Below are 14,283 nucleotides of genomic sequence, written 5' to 3'. Positions count from 1 at the left end.
ATGATTCAGCCCAGGCAGTCCACATGCAGCACAGCAGGAATCTACCTGCACTCTCCTGTTTGCTGCCCAGCACAGACTGTGCCTGTCCTTACCAAGCACCCCGTGCTCTCCCTGAGCTCATGGGCATTCCCCTGAATGAGGAACAGTGGGAAGCTCTTCGGAGTCAGGCTTTGGACACATGCCCCAGCAATGTCATGCTGGATCTTCATAGCAGATGCCCAGAAACAAAATGATGCCTGTGAAAAGAGTTATTCATAAGAGCAGACAGTTGTAGGCACAAAAAGTGAGCTAAGAGGTGCAGGCACAGCATGCATTTCTAAAGAGATAACGACACAGCATTGGCTTTAATTACAATGCAAGTGCCACAGCAACAGTGAGATCATTCAAGTCAATTCCTTCTGTCAGCTGCATCAGTGCAGATCAAAACTAACTGCAGGAGTCACACAGCTTAGTGTGGCCCTTGTTCACAGGATAGTAAATCAGGCAAAAACCCAGTGGACTCAGTACAGCAGCATGGGTAATAAAAAAGTGCCTATGGGTGGACTTCTGGAAATCAGACCTGTGATATAAATCCACTTTGATAGTAAGAGAGAGGAGTAAGAGGAGAGTCTGATTCAGCTCCTCCCAAACAGAAAGGATGGCAGATGTCAATAGTCAAAACATTTGCAATATTAATTTTTATTGGCTTCTCTTATGCCTGTAAATGAAAACTCAGATCATTTTTTGTCAGGAATATTTTTTCTGTTTCTCACAACTGCACTTAAATAAAAAAAATTATTAAAATTCTCTGACTCACCAAGCAAATATGGGAAATCACAAGCAAAGAAAGTACCTAACTAGCAGACCTGATAAAGAAAGGATGTTTATATTATACAAAAAGGACCTATAGAGGCTTCAAACTTCTGAAAATTGCTCTCATTAAACACAAGGACTATTACAATAGCCAGCCTAGGTCTGACAGATGTCCATTTTCTCCAATAGTCCCGTCACCACAGCAAACATCTAAATGAAGCCTAAGAGCACTGCAAGCATGTGCCAGTGCTCTCCTAAAAGACCATACTTCCTTACAGCAAACTTCTGCTCAGTGTCACTAAGCCAAAAGTGTTGAATTTATTGTTTTCTGGTGTATTTTTCTTCCATTTTCAGAAGCAGTTAATTCCACAGATACTATAGAGTTACACATAAAAAATCACAACGACCTTTGCCCTCCCTATCACTACATCAGTGAATTTGTACAAATTTTCATGCTAACACATGAAAGCAATTCACTTAGTCCTAAGGAGACATGTTCACTCTGAATCAAGAGGGGAAATGAGACATGGAGCAGCCTAAGTGCTGCAGCAAAGGCCAGTGCAGGATCAGCAGAGCAAAGAATAGAGAGTTTTCCAAGCTCAACGTGGGTGAGCTACCTAGTAGACCATCATTCTTCTCTACTACTGCCTCCAACAAAAATGCTGCTTTTGGAATGGTTAGGTGTTAAGTATTTCACCTTATTGAATATATATGGTTTCAATTCTTGTATTTTTGGCTTTAATTCCTGGACAAACCTTGTGCTTTCACTGACAGCTGCACCAAAGGGAGCCTCAGCAAAGTCAGTGACATTACACTGGGCTGGAACACTGTGGGAGCTAATAAGAAGCCCAAATAGGCAAAGTGGCACAGTGCATACATTCTGTCTTCTGCATTCAGACAAAAAGTATGTCTCGTATTTCCTGCTCCACACTCCCTCTCTCCATGCCAGAATCCACAGGCTGCTTTCACCCCTCACACCACTGCTGATGGGGATCTGTCCTGATGCAGACAATCCATAAGACCTTTCCTTTACAGATCAGATGCTATCCAGCACTATCAGAAATCTTCCTCAGTCAATGGGCAATTAAAATAATTACCTTTAATCATATTCTTCAATTACTCCACAGTACCGAGGGAGGACTCGGAGGGCTGGGACCAGATGAAAACATATTCTGTTGTGATTAAAATTGACTGAAATGCTCCAATGAATAGAAACCACTGACTATTCACCTGTTTTGGGAACAACCCCTCTATGTTTTAAGCTGCTTCATTTTTAAACTCATTAGAGTGACACCAGGGAAGAAACAGAAAGCTGTGCTGAGTGCCCAGGGGCTCCTGAAGAGACCCCTTCAAAGGAGAGGCTCCCTTGACATGCATGCAAAACACAAAATATCTACTCAGAAGAAGTGTGCTCCTTCCTGCCAAAGGGATGCAGTGCCCAAAGTAGAGCTGGAATGGCTCTCAGGTACCCCAAGGTTCCTGGTGTGAGGAGATGACTGGATGTGTGAGGTATGGGACTGTGGTTCACAGGGACTTGGCTGGGGATGCCTGGGAAATTGCTTTTTCTTATAAGCAAATTGATGATATAAAGGAGAACTAAATATGAAAGAGGACTAACTGATATTGGGAAGGGGTAAAAAGTGATTGCTGAGGAAAAGGCAGAATATGTGAACTTATACTGTGTCATATCACTTTTTTAGCAGTCAGAACAACAGAAAAAGCAGAGTGGTGCTAACAGTCATTATTTAATTTGGGAGTTTTGCACTATCTGATACTCGAGACACTAAGTCTTCAAGTCATGTGGTCTAGCAATACCCACTATAATTTTAAATATACCTTGCTTTTGAGCACATGATAATGCAGATTTAATTCATAACAATTTCCAAATAATGTTAATGAGACAATAACTCAAATCTAGTTCCTATTACCGCATGATCTACACATACAAGATGGTGCAACAAACCCATGTGATGTAGCATTAACACAACCAATAAATTTTTGATTCAGATCCAACACCTGCCAGGCTTTTCAAACAAGATGATGAAGCTGTGACTGGACCTTCTGTGTGAGTCATAAATGCCTTCCTACCATGACTAAAGGAAAATTAAAAGTACATCTCATGTTGTTGGTTATTCAGTAGAAACCATTCATTGACCTAAAGGCACGTGATTTTTCAGGCATCCTTGTTGGGGAGGTGATGTTATTGATCAGAATCATGCTGAGGCTTTGAGCATGTCAGGGAAAGCAGTGAAAGGCAGCTGTGAGAGCAGCAAGGCTCATCTGCTGCAGCAAAGAGACCATACCAGGATCAGGGGGAATCCAGAAGTGGTACCTAGCCCCAAACCAAGTAAGAGCTGTAGTTCTCTGCTCCCAAGCCTTCCTACTATTATCTATTCTCTTTTCCTGCATAATTTGTCATAATCTCTGACTCGTCAGGCCAATTAATCATGCTTCAGAAAAAATGAGATTTCTCACAAGGAGATTATCTATCTCTGACAAACAAGGGATAATTCAATTAGCTTCCTTTTCTAAACATTTAGTAACTGGTTTTGGTAAATTAGTCCTTTTTGTAATTTAGCTATAATTTAGGAAGATTTAATATGTCATTAGGCACACTGAATTTTGAGTTAATATAACATTATGGCTGAGATTTTAATTGCCCCAGAGTCAGGAACTGTATACATAAATGGCTTGATTCCCACATGGAAGCAGCTGATAGGAAATACATAGAGCTCCACAGAAATTCTCCTTAAAATCCCTTCTTTTAGTTAAGCACATGCTTAAGGACTCTGGAGAACAAGAGGCTTTCTCTGACTTGGGCAAGAACTCCAAGAATGAAGTGTAAAAGACAAATATTCACATATTTACTTGCAGAATTTCTACACACTACAGAACTCTACAGATTTAACTTGGACTTAGCCCTCTTCCCAGTTCTCGAAGTTCCTGTTTCCCATCTTGCAATTTGTTGGTAAAATCCCAGTATCTAAGAGTAGTACCCAACTGTGGCCTGTCTGATGAGAATTTCTTGTATTTCATTTTGGAAACAGGCCTTTTAGTCCTTTTGGACATTGCCAATTGATACTAATGTAATGGCATTAAAGAAGTCGATGCAACTACGTGCTGAGAGTAAAAAATCAGCGTCTTTTGTGTTGGGGGGAAAAAAGAGAAAATCAAAGCAATTGAGTTGTATGTACGTTTAAAAGCATTAATGGAGAAGCAAATTTTAAAGCAATGTTAATTGCTTTACCACAGCAGGGTCAGCCAGACTTGCCTGAGTTGGAAGTGAAGAGTTAAAGCAGGCTGATCCCCACACACTGCTGGCTGCAGCCCAGCCATACACAGATCTTACTGCTCACTGGAACAACTGAGCTCAGGGTATTTCCCAGAATACTGAGCAGAAACCTGACCATGGCACATCCTTTCAGAGCTCATGTTTGACTCATGGATCCACCAAAAGATACTATGATTTGGAGAATCTTTTTTTTTTCCAGAGAATTTTGAAGCTCAGGCAGCCTCCTCCCACTATTTGAACAGATTTGCCAATTTCTATCAGAACTTGATAAAAGAGCAGAAGCCTCCAAGACATTTACATTCCAGCATGCTTCATGAAGACAAGGAGCTAGAAAAAGAGGACACAAAACCCCATTTCAAGCTTTTTCCCAGACTGGGACCTTCTCTAGATCTCTCTTTGCTGGTTACCTGATGCCTACTAATATCCATGGCCTTATTTAGCAAACATCAACCAAGCACATAACCAAATCTGTTGGGAAGTTGACTTCATTAGCTCTGTTTCTTTCTTTCACAAGACAAATCTGCTTACACAGGAAATACACATGTCTCAGCAGAAGTGGTAGGGAAGTGGCCACAATGACACCGAGGCAGTTCAGCCCATCAGACTGGCACATGCCAGCTCTGTAAACCACACTGGTGAAAACGCTAAGGTGGTGATCACAGACCTTTTTATCACAGCCTTTCTGATTCTCAGCTGGAATGACTGGTACCCATTTACAGCCAAGCTGACCAAGAAAAACCTCAAAGCAGCACAATCTGATTCTCTACCTCTCCTGAAAACACTCATTCCTGTCAGGACAAGAGAGCTTATACTTCAGTCAAAATGCCATATGCTGTAACCATTCTGCCATCACACTTTCATTTAGTGAAAAATAAGAATTTTCCTCAATTTTATTTTAGGGTTAAGATACTGCAGGACTCATCAGATGTCATACTGTTCACTAGTTTAAAACCCTAAATTCATATTTGAAATAAATTCTATAAAGCTGAGGCTCTTTTGTGAGTTATTTCATGTGGTAATAGGAGGAGACATGATTCTGCACTCAGCTGTACACCAGCAAAGACTGGGAGTAACTTGATGGAATTACTGCAGGAAAGAGCAGTACAGACAGGAGGAGACTTCAGCCCATGTATTTTTAAATTTAAAATATTCCTATATTTAACTACAGTTCCAAACTCAATGCTTATTACTGTTAAGGGATTTCTTAGGCAAGGATTGAAGCCCAGCTGACCTCAGTGGGAATTTTGCCCAAGTAAACTTCCCATTGGAGTATGCAATACTATTTGTATGCTCACAATCATAAGCATTAACAGAGACCAGACCCACATCTGAGAATTGTTTCATTAGCTCTCAAAGGTGACATTACAAACAGAGGTGAAGCTTTAAAAACTATTGGGACAGATTCCCTCTGTGCCTTTTTGGCCTGCATGGTGTCCATTAACACTCTGCAAGCAGCTGAGATGAATTCACAGCCCTGGGCTGCAGGGTGCATTAAGCTCTTTTAATTTTCTTCCTCCACAATGCCATTGCGGGGCATAAAAGTGAGGGGTGGGAAGGTAAATGTCCTGGGGAAAATGTGTTCACAGCATGTGTGCAGCTGTGCCTTTAAAAGCTGCTGGTATGAGACGTGTAGAAGGAAAAGCTCAGTTGGATGGTGCTCCATGCAGAACAATACTGACACATTTAGAGATCACATTTACAGCCTGTCAGGCTCACAGACTTGGCGTTAGCTCAGGATAAAGTACGGTATGGGGAGAATCAAACTATTCTGCATGAAGGAATGGAGGGGGTAAACTCTCTACTAGTGAAAAAAAAACCCTCAGAGAAGATCTGCACAGTTTCTACAGCTACATTGAATGCTATCAGAAGGATACTGGGCAGAAAGTCAATTTATTTATGATAAAAGTTTGTTCTCAGTCGCTTGAAGTTTTTATTAGTTTTCAATTAAGACAGCCAAGAGGCTCACAATGAAAATGGATGGCAGAACGTTAAGGAGGACTGCATTCTGTGCAAAAATGGAGCAAGGTTGTTTTAATGCAGGGGGAATGGAAAGTATTAAAGGAGCTTGTAACAGATCTAAGACTTGATACATGAACTTTTTTTTCTAGAGTGGGGAGGAAGGGGGTTGGGGGAGCATGGTAGTTGACTAACCCTGATAAGAGCAGAGTTCATCACTGGTGTGAAGACACACATACACAGAGAAGCCAGAGAGAGGATCATGAAAGACCCAGAAATAAACTCTGGCAAAACATCTGGAATCTGACAAGCAAAGGAAGTCACCCAGACTTAACTGAAGCTTACAGAGCACAGTCTGCTCTGATACTATGGCCATGACAGCAGGCAAATACACCATAAGTAAAGAAATAAAGACAGGACCTGCTCATGGCATTCAGAGTGCAAAACAACAGTACGTGACTCGGCACACAAGCCAAAACCATGCCCAGAGCTTAAAAATATAATAGAGCCAAAATTCTGGATGAGATGGCAAGGAAGGCCTGGCAAGTTCAATGATGACAACACCAACACTGCTGCTTCTGAAGATGTCTGGACAGCATGGCTATAAAACATGATTTGGCTGCAGCTGTGGGCTGCTCAATAATATTGTGTCTTCTAAGATTTAGTGAAGAAGGAAAATCTTATGGCAGATCTTAACATTCTAAGTCTGGTCAAGACAGTACACTCATCACAGAAGAAGCAACCAAAACAACTAAAAAAGGCTGTAGTGACACTTTTGGGAAATTGGGATGCTTTCAAAGAGGGCTGAGCAGTGCTGAAAGGACACAACTGCTCTAACACACAGGCTCCCAGGAAAGCTACCCTTGTAAAGAGGGGGCAAGCTTAGACACATTTGTCTGGGAAGGCAGGGAAGAAATATCAGTCCAGTTGAAGATTCTTTCTGGTTGTTGAAAGGGGCAAACCAGACAGTTCATGGAAAGCCAGGATATCCCTGAAGACAAATACTTATATGAGCAAAATCAAATTCAACTCAGAGCATTATAACTTTTAAATTTAAACTTCAAATCTGCTTTTAATCTTATTAATCCAGAGACTGTGCAGCATTTAAAAATGAAAATATCATTGCTAGAAAGACCTACAGATGCTAATAATTAGCGACATATTACTCACATTTCATTGTAAAACAGATGTGTGTATTAATCTAATTATGATGACTAATATAACATAGGCCTTTGACATATATATAAGCAAAATGTTTTCTGTGAGTCAGTGCTTTAAATATGGTTCTGATTTTGTTCCTAAGTTCAGTGTCAGAGATGGAAAGTATATTTGTTACAGACTAACAGATCAAAAGAAGCAGAGAAAGTCTCTGGGTATTATCGGAAACCCTTGTTTTGACAGTAGGCATTTTCAATGGGTGAGTGGAATGTTATGATCTCCAGCTTCACTCAAATTACTTCTTTTTAATCATAATACTTCCTTACTCTGAGGCTATACCACAAACAATTATGGAACATTTTGGAGCCTGCATTGTGTGCTATTACTTTCAAAGGATAGTATAGTATCCTACTTCCTTTTTTTTCCCCTATAATATTTTTTTCTTCAGAGCAATGTTCAAATACACTCCTTTTTGGAAAATTACTTGCCTATGCTGTGGGTCATATTATGGTCATTTAGCACTGTGATCATTCACTCTCTGGCTAGCTTTTCTTTTCAGTCAATGTTGACTGCCTTTGCACTGAGTATGAATAACAAAAATAAATAAATAAATCAGATTTCAAGAGCAGAATCACCAGCAGACATTTAACAAGATACTACAAGGTACAACATACCTTATGTGCCAGTCGAGCAATCTGATTTAACTTTAGAGGTTTCCTAGATTTAAATACAGGCTTCCCTTAAAGATCAGCATGATGTCTATTGTGAGTCCCAGAGAAGGAGGTGAGTTCTCCTCCTTCCCATTTGTGTTCCACAGCCACTCAGGCACACACAGACCTTGCAGCCTGGTGAAGTCAGCCTCAGGTGTGGGACACCCTTCAGCAGTAACTCCCCAGCTGGAAGCCCTTGCTCAACGTCTGATGTGGACAACATACATTTTGATAAAATTGCAGTTCCAAGAAACCACACAGTTTTTCTAGATATTATCCCATAAACCCATGAAAAGCAACTCAGCCACTGCTTATTGGCACTTCTCATCAACAATCCCCATCAGAAACTTCCACTGCTATTATCAATAACTTTTGATAGACTTTAACCATCAGAATCGAAATAGTCTATGCATAGGCTCTCCACAAAGAGAAGATTTGTTTTTTCAAGCTGTGCAAATATTAGTATTCTCTTTAAAACAAACCAACCAACCAACCCAGCATCAGAGCATTGCCAATATCTGACTTAACATCAACACAGTACACTCTGAATACCTTCGTGGGCGACAAAAATAATTTTTCGTTTTTCCAGGGTACAATCCCGAGTTCAAAGCTGCCTATCCCAAGCCATAGAGAATCATTCACACAGGTTTTCTGTCACTTAGAAACTGCAGAGGAAAAGCCCTCTTAGTGTTGTACAGAGGAATTTGATGGATGCTCACTTGTAATTCTGCCCACGTCCCAGCTGCCCTGCACAGACTATTGTTCCACGTAGCCATGGAACCAGCAAATCAGACCAGACACAGTCAAAAGGGATCTGGCTGCTACTTCACTACATCAAAATCACTGGTTTTTAATGGGTCAGGACCTCTCCTCTTCCATCAAACAATGCAAATAATTTGGGGCCTTTCAAAGGCCTGCTGTTGAAGCAGGTATCTTCTTCCTGTTTTAGAAGACAAATTTTGTCTATTGCCTTCTCATGTAAGCAGAGGAACACAGGAAAAAAATTATATATATATATTTTTTATATAGGTAGTTCATATTTGAGAGCTTATCCAAAGCAACTTTTCTGACAGAAGAAATACAAGCTGATTTGGTGATATGACATCTCTACATCTTTTCCACGTGGCCACAACAATGCTAATAAAAATATCTATTTTTGGTTAAGGGATGCATCCAAGCTTATGGTATGTGCAGTATGTGAGATGTGGCTTCTTTCTCTGCAAAGAATCATTTAACAAATGGCACCTGAACTTCTGTACTTTGAAAAAGAACAGATAACATATTTCTTTTGCTCCTTATTTTTACCTTTAAAGGAAAGAAAATTAAGAACACAATATTCAGTACCTGACAGCTACATGAAAGAGATGCCTTTAATGTGCTACAGCATCTGCCCGTTTTTCACTTAGATGCAGTATTGAGGAACATATGTCCTCATCTTCAACATGAAAGACAATCTGTTCTAAAATACCCAGTATTTAAGGACATGAAACAAATATTTTGTTTGTTCAAAGCTGGGTCAAAAATTCTTCAGAGAGATCATCTTAGAAACATCTTAGATCATCTTAGAAAGTGAGGTAACTTTTTAAGCAGTTCACAGACCTACTGGGTATTTGGATAAATACTTTTTCGTTATTTCACTTCTCAACAGGAAACATAACCACTTGTCTCATCCATAGCTCCTCCTAAAGCTCAGAGGTCAAAGTCTGACCACTACTCAAACCTATATGGCATGCAAAATTTGACTGAAGTTCCCTGATTAAACTGTCTCTGACAAAGATATTTACTGGAAGAATTCCTTAGGAAACAGAAGGCTTTTACTTCTGTTTTTAAGTTCAAAGAATCTGGTTTAAAATTAGCATCTGCCAAAGTGTAGCGACACCATTCCTGACAACAGAGCAAAAGTGCAGCACATTTTCCAGGGACATTCCTGAGGTTAGGGAAGGATTCCCTGCTTTTCTGACAACAAACTCTGCGCTGTATGTGCGTGGGTATTTTGTTTTCAGCCTGGAATGCTTTAAAAAACTCATAACTGAGAGTCACAGCATTTATTATCCAAATAAGAAATTTGGATTTATTATCCTTAAGAAAAAAGGATTTATTATCCTTAAGAAAAGCAGAAACAGAAGAAATTCTTGAAAATGGAGATCAGAGGGCAAGATTCTATCTATGTCCAAGAAGGACAAAATAGGTCAGAGACAAAATGTTGCTATTTCCTTGGGATGTTAAGACCTTAAATGTTTTTTTTTCTGTGGTGTGTTCAAGGATTTAGTATTTCTACTAAAGGAGACAATATACAGAAAGCATAAAGCAGTCTCAAAAAAAAAACCAAACAAACCAAAAAACGAGGCTAGAAGAGCTCTTTAGATCTCATTTAGTCCAACATTCTTCCCTTTAATTCACCTCCACCCAAACCTTGCATTCCACAACCATTCAATTCTCTATTTGGACACTACTTCAATTTTTCTCAATCCAGGTGACTGGGCAAGGGCAGATCAGAAATATCAAGAAGAGGGAAGGAGTGCATTTCTTGTAATATTTCTGGTTTCTGAACAGAAGCAGGTAGATCAAAAGAATTTACGTGGAAGCATTTATTCTTAAGATACATCAAAGCTAAATGTGTTACTTTGGAAAATTTGTTAAAAAGATGTTTGAAAACTTAAGACAATAAATCCAAACATAACCCAACAAATCTGAGACAAGTACACTACACCTTCTGACTTTAGTTCACTGCTTTTGTAGCGTGACTTTCCAAGAGCCATGTAGCAGCTGTTCAACCATCCCTGTGTGGGTACAATGACTGTTTCATGATCAGTTTCACGTTAAAATGTTCTCCTTCCCATCAAGCTTTATTCTATCAGAAACCACATATGGCATCAGGGAACAACACTGTCACCCTGTCTGCAGAGGAGAGATGCACTGGAAAACTTCTGTCTCCTCAGCCCAGAACTAAGTGACAAAGTTGCACATGGAGTGGTTGGCTCTGATCAGTGAGGCTCTGAGACACATCTTGCTGACACAGCGCTGCTGCAAACCATACAGAGCTGGAAAAGTCTCCTGGGAACATGGTACTGTGTATTTGCCCTGCCCTTAACTATTTGTTTATTCCAGCCACAGTCAGAAAAAGGGCACTGAGCCAGAAGGATCATTGCCTTGTCTCAGTAGAGTCATCCTTATATCAGTTAGTCCCTTAGAAAGAAGGTCCAGGGACAAATTATGGACACAAAGTCCATATAAAATATGGTGCCAGCACAGGTTGTATGGAAAGCACAGACTGAATTCCATGAAACATGAGACTTCACAGATAAACCATATCCAAACTTGTGTGCAATTCTTATTTGGGGAGGAAGGCAAGCCAGAGCAGGCAATGGCACAGTGCATTGTCAGGACAACTCTCATTGACTGTGTGGTTCTGGAGTCTGTTCCTTGTCTAAACTGAGCTGAGCAGAGTGGGATCAGCAGGCTCACAGGGGGTAGCTTGAAGTCCTGTCAGTAATGTTTAACCTGGGACAGGTCCAAATGAGAATGCATAGCCAGAACACAATAATGCCTGAAAAGCCTTTGAAATTCATGTTAGCATGACATTTGCTCACCTACTGCCAGAAATAAGGCCAGCTAAAAGTGACATTTTAATATTTTTGGAGAATGGAACTGGAGCAGCAATGGACTTTTTAATGGCTCCCAAATGACACTGCCACCTACCTCTATGCAGCTGACACTGCTACATACAACTATATGAAGCTGGAACTGTGTCTTTGCACACATCAATCAGAGTAAGACTCTTCAACTCTTGCACACACCTAACTATGTAGGAAGTACACATGACAGAGTCTCTAAACACTCTTGCAAAACACCCACAGGTCTCATTTGTTTCTCAGGATTAGCAGTGCCCTGAAAATAGGAATGATCAAACTTGAAGTAAAAACTAAGAAAAACATACTAAATCCCCTGTGCTTTTGTGCAGTCCCAAACATAATCATAAAAATAATAACAAAAGCAAGTTTCCTGTGCCAAAACAAAATGTGCTCTTATTTGAAGAAAGAAAAAATGAAAAATACATTACAGCATCAATAGTAAGGATTTCACTTCTCCATGAAAGTATGGCTGCACAACAGCCACAAAACCTCAGACTCTACCCAGATATGTCAGTATCATTCATTCATAACCCTTAAAGAAAAAAGGAAAAGGGAATGGAAGAAGGGGGAAAGGAAATTTGCAGTTAACAACAACAACACCCTATCTATCTAGATATTTTCCAATCAGTCAGAAATAAATGGCCACAGGAAAAATACGAACAAAGCCCCAAACCCTGTGTAAACATTGCATAATGTTCAGAGACCTAAAATGCATGATGCTTGCAATTTGGAAGCTCTTACTCATGATTTTTCTGTTGACAAGAAGCTGGGTTCAAGAAACAGTATTTTCCACATGCCATTCCACCAAATAGCCACAGAAAAACACAAGGGGCAGAACTATGTTGTTCAGAAGTCCTGGATTGCTACGGTTCAAAGGTAACTTGGCCCATTAAAGGAATAGGAAAGTTTGGATGCAAATCCAAACACCCTCCATGCTTGGCAACATTGAATCAGCTTGGATTTTATTCATCTCTAATCACTGAACATTCATTTTTAATTAGGATTCCTTGGGCCATGGGAGCTACCAGCTGCTGGATTCTGAAAAAGATGTGCCCATAACTCATGTCTCCGATGGTAGATTCCAGACAGGCAGAGAGCATCTTTGCACACTGCCTGCATGAGGTGTGGAAGGGTGATAAGCTGTAGTTGCCCTGAAAGATGCTGCCCAGGTGAAAGACAAAAAGTTCAGAGAGACAGTTTACTGCTGCAGGTGGGGAGCAAACTCCCATACATCACTCAGAACAAGCATAGCTCTCTTTAACAGCATATCAGGTATGAAAGCAGGAGCCCACCCCAGCCCACCAACACATGGTGAGAGCTGCAGCCTTGAGAAAACCTTTTTTCCATGCTAGAGCCCAGCTAAAGCAGCCCAGGGTGAGTTGCAGTGCCACTGTGTCCCTCTGCCACACTGCAACACTACTGCAAGGACAAGCCACAATCCTGCTCACAGGAATCCTGCAGCACATTCTGGAGACAGATTTGGGAATCAAAGTAGGACCTTTCAAAGAAAGAAGGCAGGGAGAGGGAGAATAGGACAGCAAAAGCCAAGCGGCTGTGGTTACCTCTCCTGACAGATGTGACTTTGCAGAGAGGCAAAGGGGATTTGCACAGCAGGTCTCACCCCGAGCGACTAAAGCTGATGATTTCAATAACACTGCCCCAGGGAGACAGGGGCTCCAGGCTCTGCAAACAGTCAGTCTGCGCTATGTCAGCTGCACTGGAGTGCTGATTAGGCACTTTTCTCCTCAGAGCAGATCCATTCAGCAGGAAACGAGGCCACATACATGCTGCCAGAGCTGAGAAAGCCATATCCTGCGGGTCAGAGGCTCGGCTCGTGTGCGTCAGCACACTTCCAGAGCAGCAAGGGGACGTGCACTGTCTTACAGAGAGGGATGTGCACACAGCCTGGGGGAGAAAAAGGGAATTGTACTGCATGTTCATTTGGCCTTTGGGATTTTTGGTGCATGGGTAAACTGATGGTATCAGGTAAGAGACATCAAAAATATTGAAAAAAGTATTTTACAAAAGCAGAAACATCTCAGCAGCAACAAATGGGTGGAAGGGATGTAAGATTTTAACAGTGCAGAAAGGCAAATCATGCAGTTGCCACCTTTTATATCGGTTGCTCCAGTTCCAATAGCAGACCCTTCCAACAGAGGGACAAAGGAAAGTTGCATTCCACCCACCTGCAGCCCAGAGGTGGGAACCAATTTGTAAAAAGACAGCCTAGACCACTTTTAAAAGTACCTTTGGAACTTTGGAATAAATATCCCTTTAAGAATAAGAATCACTTTTTATGTTTTTATGTTGTTGAAGAACTTTCAAGATGGAGCAGCAAAAGTGATCCTATACAAAAGACAACACAACCCACAACACAGAGGGAACTGTCAAAAGTACAGAGCTCACAAACAAAGTAGGTTTTCAGTAAACTGTCAGACATGAGAGATTTCACAAGTCCAGATGTGCCTTTGATTCTTCTGTCTTCTTCCCCAGTTAAATGATCTAGTTTTGTCCCAAAACTTGTTAGGGTTCTTGATGCAATTAAAGGAATGGGGCAATGTTTGTTGGTGCAAACAGGAATGGGGATTGTTGACAAACAACCAACATTGATACTGATTCTTGCAGTGCATCTTTCAGCTCTGTAGGGCCCAAGCACTCACATGAGACCTTAGGTAGTCCTTATTAATGTCTTTACATCAGTATTTTGTACTCACCGTTAAAAGATTAGCAGGCTGAAGGAATT

General features: G+C 40.8%; 1 protein-coding gene across 2 annotated transcripts in view; it reads right to left on the bottom strand.

Moving 5' to 3' along the window:
- Nucleotides 1-8,598, bottom strand: part of C8H10orf71 (chromosome 8 C10orf71 homolog) — a 73,807-nt gene extending 65,209 nt beyond the window's left edge. Inside the window, exon 1 of one of the 2 annotated variants that reach the window (XM_088169088.1) lies at nucleotides 8,461-8,598. The gene's annotated coding sequence lies outside the window, so the exon portion shown is untranslated. Of the gene's footprint in view, nucleotides 1-7,872; nucleotides 7,994-8,460 lie in introns of those variants that run through there. The other variant, XM_088169089.1, reaches the window with a different exon arrangement.
- Between the last annotated feature and the right edge of the window lie 5,685 nt (nucleotides 8,599-14,283).

This window comes from Sturnus vulgaris, chromosome 8, assembly GCF_052056855.1.
Source record: "Sturnus vulgaris isolate bStuVul1 chromosome 8, bStuVul1.hap1, whole genome shotgun sequence".
Classification (NCBI taxonomy): Eukaryota; Metazoa; Chordata; class Aves; order Passeriformes; family Sturnidae; genus Sturnus; species Sturnus vulgaris.
This window is presented reverse-complemented; position numbering and strand designations above follow the sequence as displayed.